Below are 22,540 nucleotides of genomic sequence, written 5' to 3' on the forward strand. Positions count from 1 at the left end.
GTCCAGATATTGAATCCAGCATTACCATATTCATTTAAAAGAATCTGGGAAGGGAGACAGGTGAGCAGAGCCACAATTTTCATGAATTCCTTTTGACATTGGCAGACTGTTCAAATGTACTGCTGCCTTCTTTTCAGTCACAAAATTTTCCTAGAAGTACACAGAAGGAATAAATTTTTAACAGCAAAGAGAGTGGAAAGGAGTGATTACTAAAGGATAAGACTTTTTAAAACTCTAGAAGATACAAACCAGAGGCTGCTGCATGAATGCTCATGAGGTGGGGCCATGCAACTGTTGGTGACAACCCAGGAGAGGATTGAGTTTCTAAAATTAGCAGGTATGTGAAGTAAAGTGAAAGTTTGTCTGTGAATTAATTGCATTCCTCAGGGACAGTGACATTAGAATGAAATTGAACACAAGCATGCTTGTGATGGACAGCATTTACCTAATCAAAATATTAAAGTTATCCTCAAATTTCAGAGCCAAAATATAGACGCAGAATTAACTGTGTGATTAAGTATATAATATAATGTTAATTCCCTTGACAATGTAAACTTAAAAAAGAATAAAGATGGTATATGAAAAGGGGGAAGAAAAGAGAAAGAATTTTAGAGACACTATTATTATCATATTCAAAATAAGGATGTCACTGAATACTTCAAAGTGATTAAAACAGTACATAGACAAGCAATTGTACTTTTTAAGGTGAGATGAAGTTGCTCACTCATGTCCAACTCTTTGCAACCCCATAGATTGTAGCCTACCAGGCTCCTCCATCCATGGGATTTTCCAGGCAAGAGTACTAGAGTGGGTTGCCATTTCCTTCTCCAGAGGATCTTCCTAACCCAGGGATCAAACCCAGGTCTCCCACATTGTAGGCAGATGCTTTACCATCTGAGCCACCAGGGAAGCCTAAGTACCTGGCAAACTCCAGGAGATGGTGAGGGCTAGGGAGGCCTGGTGTGCTGCAGTGCATGGGGCCACAAAAAGTTGGAAAGGACTGGGCGACTGAACAACAACAAAGCAATAAATACCAATAAAATAAAACATATAACTATCAAACACTGGGAAGATGAAAGAACAAGAAGAGAGGGGATAAAATGAGGTAAATTGTTATCTTTATAAGATGTAGTCAAGAAGTGCTGCCTGAAGTTGATGAAGTAAAATATTGACATAAAACAATGCTATCTACAAAGATGGGAGTAATCACGAAAAGAAACTAAAACACAGACTATTAGAATGTTGCCTCCGGATAGGAACATTGGAGCTGGAAAAGCTGGTCTTAAAGGGGTGATCTTAACTACAAACTCTTTTAGAATATTTGGTTGATATTTATTATATATTTTATGACAAACTAAAAATGTCAGACTTAACTCCTGATTTAGGTATAATTCTAACATGTCTTCTTCCTAAGCCACAGTTTCTCAGGTCAAAATGAGATAATGAAATAAACTGGTTAGCATGAGGCCTCTTACCTAAACATAAAACATTTGTCATTAATATGATTCTTGCCTTTATTCACATCATTTTCCTTTTGGGATTGGCAGGGTGGTTGGTAGAGAGAAAGAAATAAGTAATAAATGATGTGGTCATACATTCACATGGTAATAACTAGTAAACTGGAACTGACTACTAGAAAGTAAATCCCAGATATTGGAAACCTGAGATCAGGAAAGTCTCATTCCTGCTATGTTGTGAAGACTTGTATAAAAATCAAAGTAGTCTGTTCTTAGACTTCTCTGCCTGCCATTAACACAATTGCAGAGTTTTGGTTGCCCCAGGCGGAGATACGAGCTGGAAGTAAGCATTAACACAGTAGTCATAAAGGGTTATTTATTGTACCTCCTGTTAATATCTAACCTGTGAAGCATGGAGAAGATTCAAGCCATTCTGATTCATTTCATATAATTTTTACGCAGCCTACTAATAGGAGATGATATTTTCCATAGTGCTTCAAATTTTAACTTGAAGTATTTTCTATTTATTAAAAAAATAAACTTCCATTTTTTTAATGCATTGTTCTATTTAAGTGTAGCAGGTTTTGATTGGAGATGACATTAATTATAAGTAAGGCTAATTTAGCAGATGGATGGTAATGAGATACACTGAATCATCAATTGAGAGAAAATACACACTTAGAGAAAAATGTGCTGACTATTCGCTGGACATTTGTAGGCTCTATATCCAGTATTTTAAATAATCAGATTTAGAATACTATTATCTTTATTAGGTAGTATCTCTTTATTAGGTAGTTTTATATATATATATATATAATGTGAGTTATGCTTATACATTTGTCCCCCCTTAACTGCTGTTTTGCTTTCACGGATTCAGTTACCTATGGTTAATTAAGGTCTGAAAATATTATGAAGAGTTCCAGAAATAAACAATTCATAAGTTTTAAATTGTAGGCCAGGCCATTTTGAATAGCATAATAGAATCCCATGCTACCCTGCTCCTCCCGCCTGCTGAATCATCCTTCTGTCTAATGTATCCTGCCCATTAGTTACTTGGCAGCCATCTCGGTTATCAGATCAGCTATTGTGCTATATCAGTGCTTGTGTTCGAGTAGCCCTTATTTTACTTAATAAAGACCCCAAAGCACAAGAGTAGCGATGCTGGCGATTTAGACACACCAACAAAGCAGTAAAGTGCTCCCTTTAAATAGAAAGCGGAAAGTTCTCTACTTGAAAAGGAAAACAAAATCATATACTGAGGTAGCTAAGATCTGCGATAAGAACAAATCTATCTGAATTTGTGAAGAAGAAAAAAGAAATTCATGCTGGGAGATGGTGGAGCAGGAAAATCCTAGGCTTGCCTCCTCCCACAGACACACCAAAATTACAACTGCATGTAAGAAACTATCTCTGAGAATAACCTGAAGACTAGAAGAAAAGATATTTTGAAACTAAGGATAAAAATAAAAAGCCGCACTGAGATGTTTAGGAGCACTGGAAACCTGGTCTCGCTGGGACTCACACTCCTGGTACTGTGAAACACAGGCAGGAGGGATGCACAACCTCAGATGTCCTCCCTGAGGAGTGAGGCTCTGAATTCCACATCAGGCTCCCCAGCTTGGGGACCTGCACTGGGAAGATGAACGCCCATATGTCTGACCCTGAAAACCAGCAGGACTCGGGGAGCTGGGTGCTGCTGCTGCTAAATCACTTCAGTCGTGTCTGACTCTGTGCGACCCCAGAGACGGCAGCCCATCAGGTTCCCCCGTCCCTGGGATTCTCCAGGCAAGAACACTGGAATGGGTTGCCATTTTCTTCTCCAATGCATGAAAGTGTAAAGTGAAAGTGAACTCGCTCAGGCGTGTCCGACACTCAGCGACCCCATGGACTGCAGCCTTCCAGGCTCCTCCATCCATGGGATTTCCCAGGCAAGAGTACTGGAGTGAGGTGCCATTGGGGACCTGGCAGACTTAAGCAAATGCAGAATTTTTTCTGGAAGTTCACATGCAAAAACTCACCTGCTCCAATGACCAGTACAGAAGCAGCAGTTAACAAAATGTCTGGGTCATGCATGAATGGAAATTTTTCAGCCTGAAAAAGAAGGAATTTTGACAGATGCTACATGAATGACATTAAGTACTAAGACATTATACTAAGTGATATAACTCATTCACAAAAGGATAGATACCGCATGATTCTACTTAATACAGTGGCTGAAATAACCAAATTTGTAGAGGTGATTCAAGAAGAGTGGTGGTCAGGGGCTGGTGAAGGGAGAGTGAAATTTTACTAATGGTTATGAAGTTTCAGTTTGGGAAGTTCAGGAGCTGGATGGTGATGATGATTGCACAATAATATGCTGCTACTGCTAAGTCGCTTCAGTCATGTCCAACTCTGTGCAACCCCATGGACAGCAGCCCACCAGGCTCCCCTGTCCCTGGGATTCTCCAGGCAAGAACACTGGAGTGGGTTGCCATTTCCTTCTCCAGTGCATGAAAGTGAAAAGTGAAAGTGAAGTTGCTGTTGTGTCCGACTCTTAGCGACCCCATGGACTGCAGCCCACCAGGTTCCTCCTTCCATGGGATTTTCCAGGCAAGAGTACTGGAGTGGGGTGCCATTGCCTTCTTCACAATAATATAAATGTGCTTAATGTCACTGAGTTATACACTCAAGTTTTGAAAATAGTTGCTCAGTTGTGTCCAACTCTTTGAAACCCCATGGACCGTAACCCACCAGGCTCCTCTTTCCTTGGAATTTTCCAGGCAAGAATACTGGAGTGAGTAGCCTTTCCCTTCTCGAGGGGATCGTCCCAACTCAGAGATCAAACCCTGGTCTCCTGCATTACAGGCAGATTCTTTACTGTCTGCGCCACCAGGCAAGCCCCATGTTATGTATAGTTATGTATAAGTATTTTACCATAATTTTAAAAATTAAATTACATTGCAAATAAAGTGTTTAGAGGATATCTAAACATTATAAGCATGAAACTAAAGGAATTTTTCTAAAAAGATTATTTCTTTAAAATATAATATTTTAATTATTGAGGGGGGAGGATTTGCTAGGGTTTATGACCATCATCGATATTGCAGTTAACACAAAATGGAAAATATGTTGCAGAACACACAAAAAGGAGCTCACATGGACTTCACAGAGGTGATTCTTATTTTTTAATGCTTTGCAATTATTGGTATATAAATCATTAAAACTGAGGAAGAGATATTCCAAATGCACAATCCCAAAAATAAATTGTGGATAGAAAGGCACAGCAAAAGTGCAGTCTAGTGCATACATTGATAACTCTCAGAACTCCAAATTTTTAGAATTAACATTTATATATTTTCTCTCTGCTGGGACTCAGCCTGAGATGCTCAAGGACATTAAAACTTTTTTTCTTTCCTGAACACTCCTCTGTTTTATAATAAAAAAAATTTGTTATGCTATATAGCATGTAAAATTTTCTAACTTATATCAGGATAATACAAAGTTACATGATAGTAATCTGCTACCTTTATTTTCTAGTACATTACAACATCTCCTGAAACAAACAAACTTAATCTTGCACATCTAAACACTAGTGAGCCACAGTTTTGTGTAATCAACTTTACTGAGGTATAAGTTGCATTATACAAATTGAACCCATCTTGAATGGATAGTTCAAGAGTTTTGTCAAATGTACACACCTTTTAGCCACTAACATAATCAAGATATAGGAGCTTTCTATTCTCCCCAAATGTTTCCCCTACCCTGCCTGATTAATTCTAACCCTCTCTGTGGCCTGGAAACCACCAAATCTCCTTTTTATAACCATAGATTTAGTTTTTCGAATACTGCAAGTGTGAGAGTGTACAACATGTTCTGTTTAGTGTCTGAGCTCCTAAGAGTAGAGAATTTTCAGGAAGAAGAAGAGATGTGGCAGGAGGAAGTCAGGGATATTTGAAGGACCAGAAGGACTTGACTTGCTAGTCTGAAGATGGATGGGCTCCACATGACATCAGAGCAGATGGCTATAAAGAGCTGAGAGACTCCAGTGCTGTCATACGACAAGGAAATGAAGGTGTCAGCCCAACAGCCTCAAGAAACTGAGTGGTGTCAATGATACAAAGGAGCTTAGAGGTAGACTCTCCATCAGGCAAAAGCCCAAGGAGCCAACACCTTAATTTTCTCCTTATGTGGCCATAAGTAGAGGCATCAATAACACTCACCTGAGCTTCTGACCTACACACCTCTAAGCTAATATGTTTTTAAGCCCAAAAGCTTGTGGCAATCTAGAAAACAAGTGTGATATGTAAAGCAAAAAGAAGAGAAATAATGATAATTGTAAGAGTATTTAAAATAGGAGAGGATAAAAATGGATACTAAAAAATAGAAAAACAAGCCTCTTTGAAAGCACTCACAAAAGAGAAAAGAAAGTGAGACTGATTTAGAAAACGAGAAGCCCGCATGATTTTAGGAACATGAGAATAACTGTGCTAAAAACTTAGATTAATGAATATTAATATCTAAAGTTACTCAACATTATTATATTGAAGACAGGGTGATTTGAGCATAAGTCTAGAAAAAACAATCGTTGGAACAAAATAGAGTCTGTAAATAGACACAAACATATACACTGACATGTTTTATGACGAGAAAAACTGCCGCAAGTTGGTGAAGAAACAATAGTCTTTACCAAAAAGTGGTGCTCTGTCAGTTAAACATCTATTTAAAAAAAGGAAAAAGAAAGTATAGCAAAACTTTGAACATTACCTCAAACCACGAATAAAAATTGATTAGAGATGGATCTTAGATCTAAATGTTAAAGAGTTTAAAAAGTAGCCACAAGAAGAAAATCCATGGCCTTGGGTTAATAATTATTTTTCTTAAACAAACACAGGAAATATTAACCATAAAAGGAAAAATTTTTAGTAATTTTTGTTCATCAAATGTTAAAATAAGAGAATAAGAAGGAAAATTGCAGACTTGAATAAAATATATCCAGACAATTGTCCAACATGCATGGGAAAGTACGCGTAACATCATTAGTCATCAAAGAAATACAAAGTAAAAACAGGAGATAATTATACCCATCACAAAAGCTATAATTAAAAGGGCTAATGATACAAGGTGTATGCCAAAGAAAAACATCCAGAACTCTCACATGTTTCTGGCAGGAGTTTAAATTGATTTAACCACTTAGAAAATTGGGTGTATCTGTATGTAAAAATTTAACTAAGTCATGCAGTTATGACTAGTGTGTATGTTAGTCTTCAATAGAAAGTTAAAAAGTAATGCTAGAAATAAAAAAGACAATTAAAAGAAAATAATTATAAGCAAGTATTATAAACTACATCACAAAAATAAATTTGAAAAATAAAGAATTACTTCCTTAATCTAAATTGTGCATTTTTAAAACTGAATCAAGAGGATATTTTTGTCAATGCAATTAATTAGTGAAAGAAATGAGATTTAAGGATTGAAAGAAAAAAACAAATCTAATGTTTGTAGTTGTTAGATTTTTAATATCACAGAAAATCCAAAACCAATTATGAAAATTCATGAGAAATTTCAGCAATATCATCAGCTATAAAATTATATAAAAATTAATATATTTAATAAGCCAGGAACAAATTTATAATAATTTTTAAAGTCCTATTCTAACTATAACATATCTATAAATAAGGAAATCAAATGTTGTCCAATATCTAAAATTATAATAAAATATTATTAGAGGACAAGAAAGAAAGAATGACAAATGTAACATTTTATGGAAAAAGTCAATATTTTGGAGTTTTTTCTTCCCAAGTTACTCATAAATTTAACATAGCTGCAAAAATGTTCCAGCGGAGTTTTTCGTAAAACTTATCAAGCTATCTAAAAGGTATATAAATAAATGCAAGAGTAGGCAAGACAATTTTTAAAAGTTATAAATAACACAAACTTGTTGATCAGATTTCAAATTTTATTGGCTAATTAAAACAATGTGGTTTCAGAGAACTGTTAGCCAAGTATATAGCTATGCTACAATATAGATTAGTAGAAGACAGACAAAAGTTCATGGCAATGTGGCATAAACACACCTCTGAATATTTTGAAGGTGATTTTGGCAGAGTTGCTGTGCATCAGCAAGAAAAGGACACACTTCTCCTGTAAATGACGCTAGGACAACTGGTTCTCCATATGGAGAAGAATAAATTAGATATCTACCTCACACCATACTCAAAAATAAGTTCCAGATGGGTTAAATACCTGTATATAAAAAGCAAAACATTGCAGAATTTATAAGAATATATGTGAAAGCATATTTGTGACATCAATGCAGAAAGATTACCAAAAAAAAGGACAAAATTATCCCATAAAATCAAAAGGAAATTAACAGTCTGAGAAAAATATTTGCAATGCATATAACCAACACAATTTTGGTAGTCATTCTGCTTTTAGAAATACAACATGTATACAAGGAGAGCTGTGAAGAGTGTTAGATGCAGCATTGTTTGAAATAGTGAAAAGAAATGAAACTTGGAAATAATATACACACATCCCTATACATACATGTGTATACACACATATGCACACATAAGTATACATTTTATGATGCCAAATTTAAATACAGTGTCTTTTATTTAAGACACTGTGTTTTCCACTTAGAATAGAGTGCGTAAGATGTGAACATCATTCAGTCATGTCTGACTCTTTGTGACCTCATGGACTGTAGCCTGCCAGTCTCTGTCCAAGGAATTCTCCAGGCCAGACTACTGGAGTGGGTAGCCATTCCCTTCTCCAGGGAATCTTCCTAACCCAGGGATTGAACCCAGGTCATCCGCATTGCAGGCAGACTCTTTTCCGTCTGAGCCACCAGGGAAGATGTAACATTATGTTATAAATTTGGATCCTTCAATGCTTCATTGTATGGGAAAATGTTAAATCTATGCTGCTGCTGCTGCTGCTGCTAAGGTTGACTTAACTCATCAGTGGTGGGCCCGAGGAGGCCTCCACAGATAGAAGAACTCCACCACCAGGATGTCCTCAGGCATGCCTCCTGAACTCCGGAGTCTGGTAACGATGGAATTGCAGATTTTCTAGCTCTTTCTACAAGTGTTCAGATTCTTTCTCTGAAGTCTGATTCTATTCAAGCCAGTTGATGATTTCATTACACTTACTAAGAATTTTTGTTTGCCCTCTTTGTTGATCTTGCCTTGAAGTTTTTCATCATGAACAGCTTCTTTCATGCATCAGATTCAAGCAAATACTTGAAAAACACTTTTTTTCCCACTCTTTCTAATCTTTAGCTTTGTACTTCTCAGCTTTCTGGACCTTATGCTCTATAGCTTTCTTGCTCTTATAAGTTTACATATATGTACGTATGTGTATGTATTTCACTTCTTGTAGTACATATAGGATAAGCTCACATATATCTATTTATATGCACTTATATACTCATTTGTATATATCTATGACAAAGCCATAAATTGTAATACTATATGAATTAACTAATTTGATTTCTATAATACTCACAATCTAAAAAGATACTTATTAAATACATAGCAAAAGGGCAACAGATTTGTGGAGAGAAAAAAAATAGATTTAAAATTTATGCGTAATATTCTACTTTCATGAAAAAATTAAAGAAAATTACATATTAACCTTTGACAAATATTAGTAGGGCATACTTGGATTCAGTTACACTTTATTCTGTATTTTATTATCATTGCTATTATTTTAAAAGTATCAAGATGAAAATGCTTTAAGTGTCAGGCTTCATCTCATAATTAATGTCCCTTATGTATTAGATTTGGTAGTTTCTACTTCAATCAACAGTTACATATAAAGGGTCTGTTCTGAGCAACTTTGTTTGCAAGGATAAACATTACATATAAAATATTATCTTCATTCTCAAGAGATACTACATCATGTCATGATCTGTGAAATATGTATGACATGAAATGTAATGAAATGTGAATATGAAATACAGATGCAACAGGGGAGAAGAAACTGACACAAATGAAGACAATTAAACATGCAAGAATTTGTAGTCTCAAATCAGCCTCAAAAATCAAAGGATTTGAGAAAAACAAGCAAAAACATAAAAAGATAAGGAAACAAGATAAGCTAAGGAAGTGAACATTTAAGGAAGTGAGGTTTATTTAATGAGGAGCTTGATTTGGAAGGTGCAGATTTTGTATTCTGGAACAAAGTGAGAAATAACCAGGCATTTAGAAGATAGTATCAGAGACTAAATGGGCCTTGAAACTTGTCAGAGACATTAGTAGTTGATGTATGTATATTTCCTACTTTGAACAAATTCAGTATTAGGCACTAAGTGTGTTAGTTGCTCAGTCATGTTGACTCTTTGTGACTACATGGACTGTAGTCCACCAGTCTCCTCTGTCCTTTGGAATTCCCAGGCAAGTATACTGGAGTGGGGAGCCATTTCCTTCTCCAGGACATATTCCTGACCTTGGGATTGAACCTAGGTCTCCTGCATTGCAGACAGATTATTTACCATCTGAGCCACCAGGAAAGACCAGTCTTTCTTTATCATTGTACTGTATTTGATTGGTTCCACAATGGATGTGGCTCCAGAGAGGGTAAATTCTGGTATCAATTACTCTTGTCCAGTAGCTTTATCCCTAGATATAGGATAGTGCAGAATGAGAACAAGGATGATATCATTAGACCTTCTACTTACTAATGATATAAATCTTGCCTAACTTTCTACTCCCCAAATCTCTTTCCCACTAGAAATACAGCTCTGTATCACAGTGGAAGTTTTACACTTTCTTGATTAAGGAATCGAGATTATTCTAGAATACTACAATGTGTTTGTTAGTAGCGCTTCCACAGTGGCTCAGACAGTAATGTGTCTGCCTGCAGTGCGGGAGACCCAGGTTCGGTCCCTGGGTTGGAAAGATCCCCTGGAGAAGGAAATGGCAACCCACTCCAGTACTCTTGCCTGGAAAATTCCATGGACTGAAGAGCCTGGTAAGCTACAGTCCATAGGGTCGCAAAGAGTTGGACATGACTGAATGACTTCACTTTCAATTTCACAAAGTGTTTGAGTTGGTCTCAGAGTATGTTCTTAGCCCCTCTGAGGCGTGTGGGAACCTTCATTCCCTGACCAGGGATCAAATCTGCACACCCTGCATTGAAGGCACAGAGACTTAACCATTGGACCACCAGGAAGTCCGTGTCACAGAGTATGTTTTATTACCTGATCTCTCCTTTTTCCAGGGCATTTGTGGATTTATATCTGATTTGGCTAGTCCCCAGGCCTTCAGAAGGTCTCCTATATGATCTTCCTTAATTTCCTCACTCCTCACTCTCTGGTTCAGACTTGATATTAATTTTTTTTCATATACCTATGACTCTATATCTGCCAAAGAAGGTTACAGATGCTTTTACTTGGAAACCAGACTGCCTGGATTGGAATATAAATTCTGTTAGTATCCATACAACCTGTGGCAAGCTGCTACATTCTTAGATTCTTGGTTTCCTCCCCTTACAATAAAAGACCTCATAGAATTTTTCTGAATATTAAAATATTAATATTTGTAAAGCACATATAATAGAGCCTGGCCAGAAAATAATTAACCATTTGCTGCTTTTCTATTTGATATTTCTTTTGCATCTCTTCCGGTGACCTCCTACTGATTCTCTAGGAAGAACAGTCTATAGTGTTTCTAAAGGGAAGACTCCACTTCTTTCTGTAGATGTGGGCAATGGACTGAGGCCTTACCAATTAGAGTAATTCGGTAAAACGGCAACCCACTCCAGTGTTCTTGCCTGAAGAATCCCGGGGGTAGTGGAGCCTGGTGGGCTGCCATCTGTGGGGTCGCACAGAGTTGAACACAACTGAAGCAACTTAGCAGCAGCAGCAGCAGCAGCCATACGATAGGTATGGGGCTTGGCATATGATCCAATAAGGAGCAAGAGAGGGAAGGAGATTTTTGAGGGTGATATGGGGTGAAATGCTGAAAACTGGACAGGTGCCCTTTTTCTTTTTACATTCATGAAGTTGCGAAAGTGTAAAATGAACCTTACAGGTAGTTGTTTTACTATAACAGAAATAAAACTAGGACCATGTCTGATTACAAGATGCATATTTTTATAGTTTGAGCTATATTTCTTATAACTTGTAAGAAATATTCTAATTTAAATACTTGGCCTAAAAGGCTGAAAAAGATAGCTGCCTTCCTACACTTAGTTACAAAATCATTTCTCCTTAACATTTAGAGGAAGTGTTTGGAGAAGAAATTGAGTAAATGACTTATTCTTAATCATATATATATATATATATATATATATATATTATCCATCTAAAAAGCACTAATGAAAATAAATGTTCTTAGAAATATGCATGTTCTCTCTCAATCTTTGCTAGTGATAACACCAAATAGGGCTTTTTACTAAAGAGCAAGGAATTTATCACAAAGAATAAATCTAATTATGAATAAGAAGCAGGTCATCTTCTCACCATTTGGTAATAGTTAATATATTAGGCATTATTTTTGTTTAAAACTGTAAGTAAGGTTTTATATCTCATTGCAGTTGATGAGACAAAATCAATAATCTCATGAGGTATTCCATTACCATAGTCATAAATAAGAAAGCACTGAGACTAATTGGTGAATTTCATATTAGAAATAAAGATAAAACCAGAAGAGTGGAAAGTTTGTAGTAAGTCCATCTAAATTACAGAGCATCCATAGATTGCAACGGCACCCCACTCCAGTACTCTTGCCTGGAAAATCCCATGGATAGAGGAGCCTAGTAGGCTGCAGTCCATGGGGTCGCGAACAGTCGGACATGACTGAGCGACTTCCCTTTCACTTTTCACTTTCATGCATTGGAGAAGGAAATGGCAACCCACTCCAGTGTTCTTGCCTGGAGAATCCCAGGGACAGGGGAGCCTGGTGGGCTGCCATCTCTGGGGTCACACAGAGTTGGACACGACTGAAGTGACTTAGCAGCAGCATAGATTGCAAAGTCTGATTCAGCATGAACATTAAAGAGATTCAACAAAAAGGTGATTTTAAGTATGTACCTGACCACTCCTCAGTAAATAAACTGCTTTTGTTAGTGCTTAACTTTAGAAACACCTTTAACTCCTAAGAACCATTGTGTTTAATTTTATTAAATGCATTTCAGTTTTCCAAAATAATTGAAAAATCTTTTGACTACAGAATGTAACATTTTCTTGGCTTTAGCATCACCTTGGCAATATTCAAATGTGATTGCAGAAAGAAATATTTTGACTTTGTTTTAAATTTTGGTATTTTTTTTTTCATTTCACATGTGATATTTTACATGTTTCAATGCCATTCTCCCATATCATCCTGCCCTCGCCCTCTCCCACAGAATCCAAAAGACTGTTCTATACATCTGTGTCTCTTTTGCTGTCTTGCATACAGGGTTATCGTTACCTTCTTTCTAAATTTCATATATATGCATTAGTATATTGTATTGGTGTTTTTCTTTCTGGCTTACTTGACTCTGTATAATAGGCTCCGGTTTCATCCACCTCACTAGAACTGATTCAAATGTATTCTTTTTAATGGCTGAGTAATACTCCATTGTGTATATGTACCACAGCTTTCTTATCCATTCATCTGCTGATGGACATCTAGGTTGCTTCCATGTCCTGGCTATTATAAACAGTGTTGCAGTGAACATTGGGGTTTAGTGGTGTTAAATGTTAAGAGTTCAAAAGAGAGGCACGTTCCACCTTACCCTTATAATAAAAAAAGTTTACTCTAATTTGTTTTCTCAGTTTGATCTATGTATAGTATGCCTTTCTCAGATTAATGCAAAATGGAAAAGTAATTTTTAACTGAGTTTTGTTTCAGAATATCTATTTCTTAGATAAGCATTTTGATCCTTAAATTTTAGATTGAGTTATTAGAAAGCTCTCTGCCTCTTGTGTTGCATAAATTGAAAGAGATCCTAAAATTAGAAAGCATTGCATACGTAACTGTAAGAATTCTAATAATGAAATGCGAATACTGACTTAAAAATTTAAATAACAAAAATATGTATAGTGTAATCACCCCAAAACATTTATTATACCACTGATTGTTCATGGCATTATTTTAAGCTTTAACAATAATCAAGCATCTTCAGTTACAATGATCTCTGTCATGAGTTCCCAGAGGATAGAAAATACACTATCTAATTTTAGAATTCTATGCCCTTTGAAATACTACTGGTGATTGGCCATCAGCTCAGTTCAGTTCAGTCACTCAGTCATGTCCGACTCTTTGCAAACCCATGAACTGCAGCACACCAGGCCTCCCTGTCCATCACCAACTCCCGGAGTTCATTCAGACTCACGTCCATCAAGTCTGTGATGCCATCCAGCCATCTCATCCTCTGTCGTCCCCTTCTCTTCCTGCCCCCAGTCCCTCCCAGCATCAGAGTCTTTTCCAATGAGTCAAATCTTCGCATGAGGTGGCCAAAATATTGGAGTTTCAGCTTTAGCATCATTCCTTCCAAAGAAATCCCAGGGCTAATCTCCTTCAGAATGGGCTGGTTGGATCTCCTTGCAGTTCAAGGGACTCTCAAGAGTCTTCTCCAACACCACAGTTCAAAAGCCTCAATTCTTCGGCGCTCAGCCTTCTTCACAGTCCAACTCTCACATCCATACATGACCACAGGAAAAACCATAGCCTTGACTAGACAGACCTTAGTCATAGTTATAAGTAATAAGGAAGACTATACCAATCTAATAAGTAAAAACACTTTTCCAAATTTTATGAAAACTATGTTTATTTTAATTTAATGCATTTTAAGTCAGTAATATAATTTACATTAATATCATCTTTTTTAAAGCATGAGGTTCAATGGGTTTTTCCAAATGAATATAGTATTGAAACTGAATCATAGTCAAGATGTATTTTCATCTCCTGAAACTTCCACCATATACTTTGTACTCATTCCCATCCCAAATCCCTGAAAATGACTGATCTAATTTGTCTTTATAGTTCAGTCTTTTCCACAAGGCCTTATAAATGCCAACTTAAAATCTATAACCTTATATATGATTTATTTCACTTAGTATAATGTTGTAGTGATTCATCCATACTGTTGTATATATAAGCAGTTCATTCCTTTTGATTACTGAGAAGTATTCCATTGTATGGGCCGCCAGGTGGCTCAGTGGTGAGAATCCACGTGCCAGTGCAGGAGACACAGAAGACATGTGTTGGATCCCTGCGTAGAGAAAATCTCCTAGAAGAGGAAATGACAACTCACCCCAGTATTCTTGCCTCGAGAAATCCAGGACAGAGGAGCCTAACAGCTACAGTCCATGGAACTGAATAGAGTCTGAAATGACTTAGCGACCAAATGAATATATACACATATACACACACATATTCCATTGTATAGAAAACCACCTTTTAAAATCTATTTGCATATTGATAGTCATTTAGGTTGTTGCCAATTTTGGCAATTATGAATAAAACCACCATAACTATTTGTGTACAGGTCTTTATGTAGATATATGTTTTCATTACTCTTGGATACCTAGAAATGAAATTGTTTGTTCATATATTCATTATATACTTAACTTTATAAGAAAGTGCCAAACAGTGTTTCAAAGTGCTGTACCATACTGTTTTTCCAAAATAATGTAGGAGGGTCCAGTTGCTCTACATATTCACTGGGATTTGGAGTTGCCAAATCACCAGTCTTTATAAATTTAAGCATTATAGCAGATATGTAGAAATATCTCATCATGAGGTTAATTTGCATTTCCTTCGTAACTAATGATGCCGAGCATCTTTTCATAGTTTGTTTGTTGTTCATATGTGCTTTTTTGTTCACATCTTGAGCCCTATAATTTCGGGGGGTGTTTTATTTTTATTATTGAGTTGTGAGAGCTCTTCATATAGTTTGGATACAAGTCCTTCATCAGATAGTTTTTTTGCAACTGTTTTCTGCCATTCCACTGCTTATATTTTAATTTTTATGGTGTTTTCTGAAGAGCATACATTTTAAATTTTGATAGCTTAATGTGTTAATTTTTTTTCTTTACAGTTCATGTTCTTTTGTTCTAAGAAATATTTGCTTAAGATACAAAAACTATTTATGTTTTGATTAAATTGTCAGTTTGTTTTATCTTTATATCTATTCATTCAAGTTAATTTGTATACAATGTGAAGTGAAAGTAAAAATTTACTTACTTTTGTGTATGAAAGTCCATTTGTTACAGCACTCTTTGTTCAAAAGATAATAATCTTTCCCTCTGAATTAATTTGACCCCATTGTAAAAAATCAATACATTTATATATGTGGGTATATTTCTGGACTTTGTTATGTTTCATTGGTATAAATGTCTTTTCAAAACAATACTGTCTTGAATTCTCTTAGCTTTTTTTTTCTTGATATCTGATAGTCTGAGCTATCTAATCTATTTGTTAGTTTTTAAATTTGTTTGGTTGCTCTTATGCTTTTCTATATGAATTTTGTAATTGAGTGGTCAGTTTCTACAAAAACAATTTCAGGAAATAGGTTGATATTACACTGATACTATAGATCATTTTGGAAGAAATTCAATATCTAAACATAATATTTTTTTCCAATCCCCGATCATGGTACATATTTGCATTTACTTGTTGTTCAGTCACTAAGTCATGTCTGACTCTTTGTGACCCCATGAACTGTAGCACACCAGGCTTCTCTGTCCTTTATTATCTCCCAGAGTTTGCTCAAACTCATGTCCATTGCCTCAGTGATTCCATCCAACCATCTCATCCTCTGTTGTCCCTTTTTCCTCTTGCCCTCAATCTTTCCCAGCATCAGGATCTTTTTCAAAGAATTGACTCTTCCCATCAGGTGGCCAAAGTATTATCTTTACAATGTTTTGTAGATTTTAATGGGTAGAAGTCTCTGAATATTTCATCTTTTTGTCATTATTATAAAGTTTTGTTTAATTTAAATTCCCAATGTCACATTATAGTTTTCAAATAAAAAGTCTTTGTCTTCCTCTCCAACTGTGATGTCGGTAAGTAGGTTGGGGATGGAGGTTAATGCACAATATAGGAGGGACTGTAGCTAAATGCATAGAGAATTTATTTATAAATGTAGAACTAAAAAATAATAGTATATGAAGCTCATTATTATTTTCTATGATCTTTTATAAGTCTACTTTAAAAATGAACTCAAGAAAATATAACTGTTTACATACTGATCTTAGTTATAATTCTGTGACAAAAAATCAAAATGATCAGCAGTGATAGGTTAGTATATAAAAAAAAATTAGAGTCTACATTATATCTCATTCAAATATAAGACTTTTAACATGTAAATAATATCACATTTATATTCTGCATTTTAGCAAGTAATAACATGTTTTGGAAGAATCAGCTTTCATATTTAGAAATTGATAATGAAACACCCTAAAAATAAAATTAATGTAAAATTATGCAATATTCTACCAGTACTTTGAGATAAAATTCTCATCAATCTAGGTGTGAAATACAGTTAAGTAGAATAAATATCATCTAATAGTTATAAGCTATTAATATATCATACAAAAGATTGAATTCAGTAGAAATATCCCATAGAATAGTAGTGTCAATAATTATATATTTTATCTCTCACAATGTAAATTTTAGTCCATCTAAGTATTTTTGGCTAATCTGAACTTCTTAGGTCTGGGTGCATTATAATTTTATTTTCTAGCCCATATGACTCCACACTATTTTTAACTAACTGAGAAAATTACCTAAACTGTTCTAAAAACTAAGATTTGATTATGTCTGATGAATATTATTATTTTGATTTAGATGCTAGAGTTGTAAATCTAAATCTCATAAGGAAAATAGAACAAAATTATGAAAAAAAAATGAACAGATGATGTTTCACTGAAGGGAATACAAGATGAAACAAAGAACATCAAAAAAAGTTTGACACCACTAGCCATCAAGAAATGAAACTCTGAGCTATCACCACACACCTATCAGGATGACTAAAATTAAAATAAACAACAAATGCTGGCAAAGATGAATAGTGACAAAAACAAATGCCACTGGGAAATTCCAGATAACTCATACTTTACTGGTAGTGACATTAAAGAATACAAACAATCTGGAACATAGTTTAACAGTGTCTTTAAAAAGTAAACTTGCAACTACTGTAGCTGTGTTTACATTCACATAGGGAAAATTGTTTTACAATTTTAAAAAACACTTTTAATTCATGCAATGACTTGAATGCATTTTCAAACAATTCTGGATGAAAAAAAAAGTCCCTAAAGGTTACATATTCCATATTTGTATTTATATTACATTTTCATGATAGCAAAATTATACAACTGGACAATAGATCAGTAGTCACCAAGAGCCAGAGATGGAGTAGACAAATAAGGAGGTGGTGTAGCTCTAAAAGCTCAGCATGAAGGATTCTTGTGGTGATGAATATATTCTGCACCTTGACTATATGAATGAAATATATCTTATGCACTTAAAAATATACTTGTCACATCCATTTATTGAAGAAATATATGCATATTTCAAGTATAAATTGAAAACTATATAAATTTTATTGATCTGAAGAGATAATTTGCCATATGGATTCTTTACAATATTTTTTAACACTGATGTTATGTTATGCTTAAAGTGGTAATTTGTATACGGCATTGTTAGTTTTGTTAATAGTATCATTTATATTAACAAAAGCACTCAGCTTTTAATAAATATTTATTTTCCCAACTATTAAAAATATCAATATTTCTTTGATGAATACCTGTTCCATATTTATTCATGCTTTCTTCTGTATTTTTTTGTGAGATGTATTCCCATAGGAAAATTGCTTAGGAGATAAGTATGTCCTAATTTTTGAAATATATTGCAAAATTGCCATTCAGTATAATTTGTCCAAGGACTTGTCCCATCAAAAATGTGTGAATGTTTCCATTTATCTAATATTAGTTGACTTTGAGGAATGTCCACTAGCCAGGAAACTCACTTTGATATACACAGTGCTAACCATTATTGAGATAGAGACTAGGAGTATTCAAGTGGTGAAAACTTTTTTCAGGTTTGAATACCAGAGTAAAGCAGAGAGATGGAAAGTGGGAATTTGCACTGTTTAAATACCTAAAAAGAAATTCAAGCCAAAATAGTATAAAGTCAATGTAGTTTATGGAAGGGTTGCTTTCTTCAAACAACAAATGCTTACATTGCTTCAGATAAGTTCATATAACAAAAAAATCATCTGTGTATTATTGTTTCAAAATAGCAATGTGTTATATATTTTTAACCTATATTTTTGGGAGCACAATTCTGATGAATTTAATTTTAGTGCCAAATGATTCAGCTGCCAGCTTACATTGGCCATGTCCCAATTCATCCCTCCTAGAGCTGTCTACATGTACCTGTAAGGCTTATGTCCTGCTTTGCTCCACGTTAGACAGCAGGGATTTTCTGAAAGCCAAGAGATTTTGAAAGGGACAGATTTATTGTAGCTCAGCAAATCCCAGTGAAGACAGAAAGACACCAAACAAAACACACTGGCTTCAAAAAATATCATTAAGACAACGTCTTTAATTTTGCAAATATAGTAGACAATTTATTGACAAGAAGCTAGAGTTTCTCATTCTTTGTTTTGGACAGATATAGCAGTTCAATCACATACAAATTACTTAGATAATCCAAGAAAATAAATTTTACACATACAAGTTGCGTTTGCATCATTATGCTGTGAAAAATAGTTTCATGGAATAGAGAGTGACATGTAACTCATGAAGTTGCAAACACGGTCAGCTGGCCTTGGAATGTAATCTTGATTCAAACCATCCTTTTTGCAACTATGACATTAACAAGCTATCACCTCTTTAATCTTCCTTTTCATTATCTATAAAAGCCAAAAGAAAAACAGCCTTACAGGGTTTTTGTGGTAATTAGAGATAATGTTATATATAGTGCCTGACTCAAAACAAGTAGGGAATAACTATTATTTACAGTGTTTATCATAAAGTTGGCCTTGCAGATAACACCACCTAACAAGCTGAATTATAGTTAAACACTGCATTATCTATGTCTGCCCACTTAAACTGTGAGTTCCTAAGTGCAGAAATCATGTCTTATCTCTGAGCCCCATTATCTAATACACAGTTGTTACTCTGCAAATGTTTCCTGGGATCAAGGGGAAAACTCCTCAAGTTCCTAAAAACACCTTATAACAAGTGCATATAAATATGTTAAGTTACTTCAGTCATGTCTGATTTCGACCCTATGGACTGTAGCCTGGACTTGTCCATGGGATTCTCCAGGCAAGAGTACTGGAGTGGGTTGCCATGCTCTCCTCCAGGGGATCTTCCTGATCCAGGGATCTAACCAGCGTTTCTCACTACTCTAGTGTTGGCAGGAGGGTTCTTTACCCCAAGAGCCACCTGTGAAGTCGATATCGAGTTCAGGGATTACAATAATCAATTTAAGGATAGGAATACAATGTTTATATGAGTAAGACAGAACCCACAGATTTTATGTAATTTGATTTACTTCTAGTATAATATTTTTATAAAGCCAATCAATATATTAAAATAAAAGTCAATTTTTATCACTCATTTATATATAATTATTAATATCTTGCAGTCTTACAAGTCAGAGCTTAATAAATATTTCTGAATTTAGTTGCATATGGGTAGCTAAATTTATCCCAACATTTTAATAATTTCGTGAACTACTTTTCATATATTATGAAGAAGCTAAGCTATATGTTAAAAAATCATAAAAGAAAAATATTTAAACTCTAAATATTACAAGAGAGTGGAGAAAAATGATTAAGTATTGGAGATTCTCAGGTGAGAAGTCAACCTGACCTCCTTGTATTAATATTTCTCTTTAATGATGACCTAATGTAGATACAATACTTTTGGCTAACAAACTGACACCAGTTGTAGTTAGTCCATATAAACATGTCTAAATATTATACACTGTCTACTATTCACTTGCCTAAATAATCAGCACAGACCCACCGAATGAAAGTCTGAGATCTTATTGACCCTCATTTACTTTTTTATAAGTTTTGATTTACTCATAACTTCCTCTATCACTTTATCCCTAACTGTTCATTGTATATGTGTGTGTCTATTGGTATTGTCTCCAGTTTATCTGCTTCCACTTTCCACCCTCAGTAAAGTTTGCTGCTTTTCCTGAAGCAGGGCTCTCACAGTGCTGTCTTTCGTATCTAAATCCTAAATATGTCTTATGGTTTATATTTCCAAGGTTCAGCTATTAAGCTATATTTCAATGTGATGATTAATGTGATGAATTGTATTAATGCATTCTTACATAGAAATGGCAGGTGACAATCATCCACATGAAAGTCTTTCTTATGCGTTTTTCAGTGACCTTGTAGAATAAAGGTCCTCCACATTGCTGAGTGTTTCAGGCTAGAGAAGAGAAGTTAGAACTTCATGTCAGTTTCACCATCTATTAAACATCATTTAGCTATAAACACAGAAGTCATTCTTTTCTCATGTTTCTACATTCACACCATGTAGGCAATCATGTAAGATGTGACTTTTCTCCCACTTACATATTTCTTAAACTACTTGTCTTCTCTCCCACTAGCTTCCCTTAATCAACAAACTCATCACCATACTTTGCCTGAACACCCAACAGCTGCCTCGCTGGTTCCTGGTACCTGAGTCCTTCTGTCATCACATCTTGCAGGGAGACCCATCATGTAAACCACATCACTGTAAAGTTCTTGTTCAAAATTCTTCAGTGAGTTCTCACCAACTGAAAGAGAAATTTTAATCTTTACTACATGGCTCTCAGAGCCTTTATAATTCCACCCACCCCTCATCTACCACCAGCATCCCCAAACTTTATGCTACAGGAATTTATAATTATTTGCAATTTCCAAAGCACAATTCACATTTGCAGCAAAATCTTTGCATTGGATATTTTTTCTCAGAAATACCCAAGCTGACTTATCAGAAAAAATCTAACTCTTCTTTCAAATCTTAGATTAATGCTGCCTGTACTGTGATGTTCTATGTGTGCTTACAAATCAGCCTAATATCTTCTTTGATTATTTTCCCACCTCTTCTCATATATTAGACTCATTATTATTAGTATTTTTATAATTAGCTTGCCTATCTAATAAACTGCATAGTTTTTTGTGGATGTGCTAAGTTGCTTCAGTTGTGTCTGACTCTTTGCAACCCTAGTGACTGTGGCCCACCAGGATCCTTTGTCCATGGGATAATCCAGGCAAGATTACTGGAATGGGTTGCCATGCCCTCCTCCAGGGGACCTTCCTGACTCAGGGATCAAAGCCTCATCTTGCACATCTCTTGCATTAGCAGGAGGGTTCTTTATCACCTGGGGATTAAATATTCTCATCACTGTGTTCCTAGACACTAGCACAGTCATAGTACATATTGGATGGACATGCTCAGCATGTCTGACTTTGCGACCCCATGGACTGTAACCTGCCAGGCTTCTCTATCCATAGAATTTTCCGGGTAAAAATACTGGAGTGGGCTGCCATTTCCTCTTCTAGGAGATCTTCCTGACCCAGGGATTGAACCCACATTTCCTGCATCAGCAGGCAGATTCTTTACCACCTGAGCCACCTAAGAATCTATGTAATACATATTAGGAACTTAATAAGTATTTATTGAGTGTATGAGTGCACTTCCCTGATGACTCAGATGGTGAAGAATCCTCCTGCAATACAGGAGACCTGGGTTTAATCCCAGGGTCAGGAAGAGCCCCCTGGAGAAGGGAATGGCTACCTATTCAAGTATTCTTGCCTGGAGAATTAGTGACTAAATTATATTGCTATCTAGGGATCAATAGTATCTAATATTTGTCATTCAACATTATCTAATATATAATGTTTCTAATATTTAATATTGTCTAATGCTTTCTATGGCTTCCCTGGTAGCTCAGATGGTAAAGTGTCTGCCTGCAATGCAGGAGACCTGGGTTCGATCCCTGGGTCAGGAAGATCCCCTGGAGAAGGAAATGGCAACCCACTCCAGTATTCTTGCCTGGAGAATTCCACGGACAGAGGAGCCTTGTAGGCTACAGTCCATGGGATCGCAAAGAGTCTGACACGACTGAGCAACTTCACTTCCCTTCACTTCA

At 35.6% G+C, this 22,540-nt stretch overlaps 1 long non-coding RNA gene across 1 annotated transcript; it reads right to left on the reverse strand.

Moving 5' to 3' along the window:
* Nucleotides 1–18,959: 18,959 nt before the first annotated feature.
* On the reverse strand, nt 18,960–21,176 carry LOC132659317 (uncharacterized). The gene is made up of 2 exons (XR_009599610.1): nt 21,084–21,176; nt 18,960–20,829 (listed from the first exon to the last, which is right to left on the reverse strand). It is a non-coding gene; the product is annotated as an uncharacterized LOC132659317 (long non-coding RNA).
* Nucleotides 21,177–22,540: the final 1,364 nt, after the last annotated feature.

Source organism: Ovis aries, chromosome 2 (assembly GCF_016772045.2).
Source record: "Ovis aries strain OAR_USU_Benz2616 breed Rambouillet chromosome 2, ARS-UI_Ramb_v3.0, whole genome shotgun sequence".
NCBI lineage: Eukaryota > Metazoa > Chordata > Mammalia > Artiodactyla > Bovidae > Ovis > Ovis aries.